Genomic DNA, 5,000 nt, shown 5'->3' on the forward strand with positions numbered 1-5,000 from the left:
TGGGCGATTCTTTCTTGTCTTGGGATTCACGGTCAAATGGCTGGTTGGAATTGTGCGAAAAATTACACAGATGTGTAGAATGATCTGGTGGTGATGCTGAGCTTTGTATTTTTTCATAGCTCCCATGGTTACCGAGATAATCTACTATAATAATACTCTTGTGATTATGAATGAGAAAGGAAGGGATGATAGATGAATAAGGCAGGAAGGGGTGATATCATACTTGATAGTGGGATGATGAAAATTGTACACTGAAAAAATAAATCAAACAGCATTTCAACTCTGTGTGAATATATGTGTGTGTGTATTTGGGTTAATTTTATGATTTGGTTGAATATTGGTTGGGTTTTTTTTTTTTGTTGGTCAGTTATTTTTAGCATTTTGACAGAAAGAAGACATTTTAAAATTGTCTTTTAACGTAAGCGTGCCTAAACAAATCAAATGCTTACACAGAGCAGGTTTACAGCCACATCACCCAAACCGAGCTTAGCTGCTAGTACATATATACATGTATGTGTATCTGTGTAATATGTATGACAATATACGTAAGAATATATGTACATATGGATATATATTTATGTTTGCGAATATGCATAGTGATCAAGACCTTTGGTGATTTGCTGTGCTTGAGGAGACATATCAAGCTAAGTGAGATCGTAGTTGTGGCCATTGCTGGTGACCCACAAAAGGTATCCAGTACATTGTGTAGAGTGGTTGGCATTAGGAATGGCATCTAGCCATAGAAAACAAGCCAAATCGGACTGGAGCCTGCTACAGAGCCCCAGTTTACCACAACCAGTTAAACATTATTTACATTTGACGGATATTTGTCCTCATCTTGTTTGTTGTTAACACAATGTTTTGGCTGATATCCCTTCCAGCCTTCATCAGGTGTCTTGGGAAAATTTCGAGCCTGGGTTCTCATTCCTGAGGTATTTTTCATTATTATTATTATTGTTATTATTCAGTCAAACAGTCTAACCCATGCCAGTATGGAAAATGGATGCTAAATAATGATGGTGATGAACAAAACAACAAAAGTCAAAAGGAAGTACACGTAGAATGTATTAGGTTGAGGCTCAGTTCTCAGATGGGAAAAAAAGAGTGGGTTTGTAATGTTTTGAGCATGGCTCTTTGTTAGAAAGAGGAGAAAGGAAAAATCTGGAGGAGGGGGAAAAAGTCCAAGAAAAACACACATATGGTTAGATGCCCCCACCCCACCCACAGCCACTATTTTTTTTTCCATGCTAGGATGCATTTAGAAGGAAATTTGAGGCAGAGTTTTCCAGCCAGACACTCTTCCAGCCCTGACCTCTGACCTGTTTTAGAAGTAAGGGGCATTTTTTATTCCACAGGTCTTTGAAAGTGTTCTACCTCATTGAAGTAGTGACAAGTGTGGAATGCATATTCATTGACACAATATTGCATGCGTACATTCACAAAAACACACATTTATGTGTAACTGGCAGTTACGAGAATGAGGCTTCCAGTTGATCCGATCAACGGAACGGCCTGCATATGAAATTAATGTGCAACTAGCTGAGCACTCCATGGATGCGTATACCTTTAATGTAGTTCCCTGGGGAGATTTGGCATGATACAGAATGTGACAAAGTTGGCCCCTTAAATTACAGGAACAGCACATTTTTTCTACAGCTGAATGGGCTGGGGCAATGTAAAATAAAGCGTTTTGTTGAAGGAGTCAGTGCGTCTCTGGGAAATGAAGTCATGACCTGATGTTTGCAAGCTGAATACCCTAACCATTAAGTCACACGCCTTTAAGCATCATCATCATCATCATCATCATCATCAACATCACTGTTTAACATCCGTTTTTCCATGTTTGCATGGGTTGGATGGAATTTATTGAGGCAGGCTTTTCTACAGCTGGATGTTTTTCCTGTCACCAACCCTTCAAGCAATGTCATATTTCCCCAGACCAGACATGTTTTCACAGAAGATTGGAAACAGAGGACACCGCTTGCATGATGGTGACATTTGTTTCCTACTGTTATATCAAGTCAAGGAGAGAGTAACATGCACGCACGCACGCACAAACGCACGTGCGCGACAGGCTTCCTTTAGATTCTCTCTACCAAATCCACTTACTAATGTACGCATGACTGTATGTCTGTGTGGGTTTGTATATTATATATATATATATATATACATGATGTTGATGACAATGTATTTACATATATAAACACATATATAGCTATATACACAAGTATTCTTTCATTTTATTTGATTGTTGTTGATTGTTTTTTTGTGGATTTGGTAAAGTTTCAGTGGTTGCAACTAATTGTATTAATTTTTGTGACTCTTTATTTTTACAAAATGGTAATGTGTTGGTGTATAAAATGGCACGTGCACACACACACACACACACACACACACACAAACACGTGTGTTTCTCTGTGTGTGTGTGTGTGTGTGTGTGTGTGTGTGTGTGTGTGTATATAGATAAGAATGTCTGTGTGTTGCTACATAAGTTCAAAATGTATGTGTGTACATGTGTGTATTTCTGTGTAGGTCCGTGTGTGTGCATTTCTGTGTAGGTCCATGTGTGTGTGTGTATGTGAGTGTTGTGTGAATTGGACAGCAAAACTGGCGTTTGATTTTAGAATGTCATTGCAGAAGATTAGAATAATAAGTATGTTTCTGTTTATAGATGCATTATCTCTTTCCATGTGTGTGTGTGTGTGTGTGTGTGTGTAAATATATGTACATATGTATGAATATATATATATATGTAAGTATGTATAAACATATTGTCACTCTGAGTATATTGTGGGAATGCATGATATATACAGCATCTCTCCCCATATATATATATATATATATATATATATATACACACATACATACATACATACATACATACATATACACACACACACACACACACACATATATATATATATATATATATATATATATATATATATATATATATGTATGTATTCCCTCTCCAAACTTTCTCAGTCATCGAATGTGTGATTGGTGTACAGGAAATACACAGTAAATATATATACATGTACATACATCCTTAGTATGCTGTGAGTATAAATGGAATATACGGTAATCATATACTACCCACCTCCCACATACAAACTCGTGCATGTGTATGTATACACACACACACACACACATGTGTGTATCTACACGCACACACACATACACATCCTGTGACTCACACATTTGTAAACACCCTGGCATACATATCCGATGTTTAGCATAGCGAAACCTGTCATTCTTACAAATATACACACGCACTCTTAGTCCCAAATACTTCCACATGTGTGGGCACCCGCACACATCCTCCACTTGACACATTCACATACAAAATATTAAAACATACATATTTTACACACACACACACACACACACACACACAGAAGAACTAAAATGTACAAAAATTCCAATGTGTTCTTACTGTACTCACTCTCCTACACACTTTTATTTCTCCTGTCTTTCTTAGACAATTCTCTATTTCAGTAACATAAGCTATGTACAAAAGTGAACAGGTGTATATCACAGTACAGGTAATTATACACAACACCTTGCATGTATGCGTGCATGTGCATGCGCGCGCATGCACATACACACCACATACACACACACACCTATATATATATATATATATATATATATATATATATATATATATCTTTCATCTATTGCTTTTCTTTTCCAATCATTGAACTCTGGCCATACTGGGGCACTGCCTCGAAGAGTTTTAGTTGAACAAATTGACTCCAACACTTTCCATTTTTAAGTCTTTTATTTATTCTGTTGGTTTCTTTTGCTGAACAACTAAGTTACGGGAATGCAAACAAATGACTGGCTCCCGTGCCAGTGGCACGTAAAAAGTACCATTCAGGCATGGTTGATACCAGTGCTACCTGACTGGCTCCCATGCTGGTGGCACATAAAAAGCACCATTAAAGCGTGGTCGATGCCAATGACACTTGACTGGCTCCCATGCTGATGGCACATAAAAAGCACCTTTTGAGCATGGTTGATGCCAGTGCCACCTGACTGGCTCTTGTGCCAGTGGCACGTAAAAAGCACCCACTACACTCTCGGAGTGGTTGGCGTTAGGAAGGGCATCCAGCTGTAGAAACCTTGCCAGATCAGACTGGAGCCTGGTGCAGCCTTCTGCCTCAGTCAAACCATCCAACCCATGCCAGCATGGAATGCAGGCGTTAAATGATGACGACGACGATGATGATGATGTTGTCAAGTAGTGGGGAGGGGGAGACACATGCACACACACCTCTGTACAGTCTTCAAGTTTATGTCTGCCAAATCCACTCACAAGTCTTTGGTTGGCCCAGAGTCACATTAAAAGACATTTTCCCAAGGTGCCATGCAGTGGGACTGAACCCGTAACCATGTGGTTTCTGTCATGATGATGGCAAGGACAGACAAATGGATTAAGTCGATTATATCAACCTCAGTGCGTAACTGGTACTTATTTAATCGACCCCGAAAGGATGAAAGTCAAAGTCAACCTCGGCAGAATTTGAACTCAGAACTTAACGGCAGACAAAATACCGTTAAGCATTTTTTCCGGCATGCTAACAATTCTGCTAGCTCACCAACAATAAATATATATATATACATGGATGTTAAATCAAAATGGTGTTTCTCTCTCTCCCTCATACACACACACACACACACTTCCACTTATTTGTACAACTAGAGCTTCAATTTCTGGTTGAGGCTATTTCAATTTTGTTGTGTAGCTCATATTTGGCAGTGAATTGACAAAATCGTTATCATGATGGGCAAAATGCTTAGCGACATTTTGTTTGTCTTTATGCTCTGACCGGTTCCACCAAGCAAGTCACATTTTCCTTTTCTCCTCCTGGGAATTGATAAAATAAGTGTCAGTTGAACATCGGGGTTGATGTAATTGACCCCCCCCCCGCTGAAATTGCAGGCCTTGTGCCAAATTGTGAAAACAGTATTTGGGTAAGGCATGAACATCACTG

The 5,000-nt window shown here is 38.9% G+C and overlaps 1 protein-coding gene across 7 annotated transcripts in view; it reads left to right on the plus strand.

Moving 5' to 3' along the window:
* LOC106878385 (zinc finger protein 652-B) overlaps positions 1 to 5,000 on the plus strand; it is a 96,886-nt gene that overhangs the window by 83,055 nt on the left and 8,831 nt on the right. The window contains exon 3 of one of the 7 annotated variants that reach the window (XM_052973801.1): positions 3,482 to 3,545. The exons of the other annotated variants lie outside the window; for them this stretch is intronic. The gene's annotated coding sequence lies outside the window, so the exon portion shown is untranslated. The remainder of the gene's footprint in view (positions 1 to 3,481; positions 3,546 to 5,000) is intronic. 7 annotated transcript variants of the gene reach the window in all.

This window comes from Octopus bimaculoides, chromosome 17, assembly GCF_001194135.2.
Source record: "Octopus bimaculoides isolate UCB-OBI-ISO-001 chromosome 17, ASM119413v2, whole genome shotgun sequence".
Lineage (NCBI taxonomy): Eukaryota > Metazoa > Mollusca > Cephalopoda > Octopoda > Octopodidae > Octopus > Octopus bimaculoides.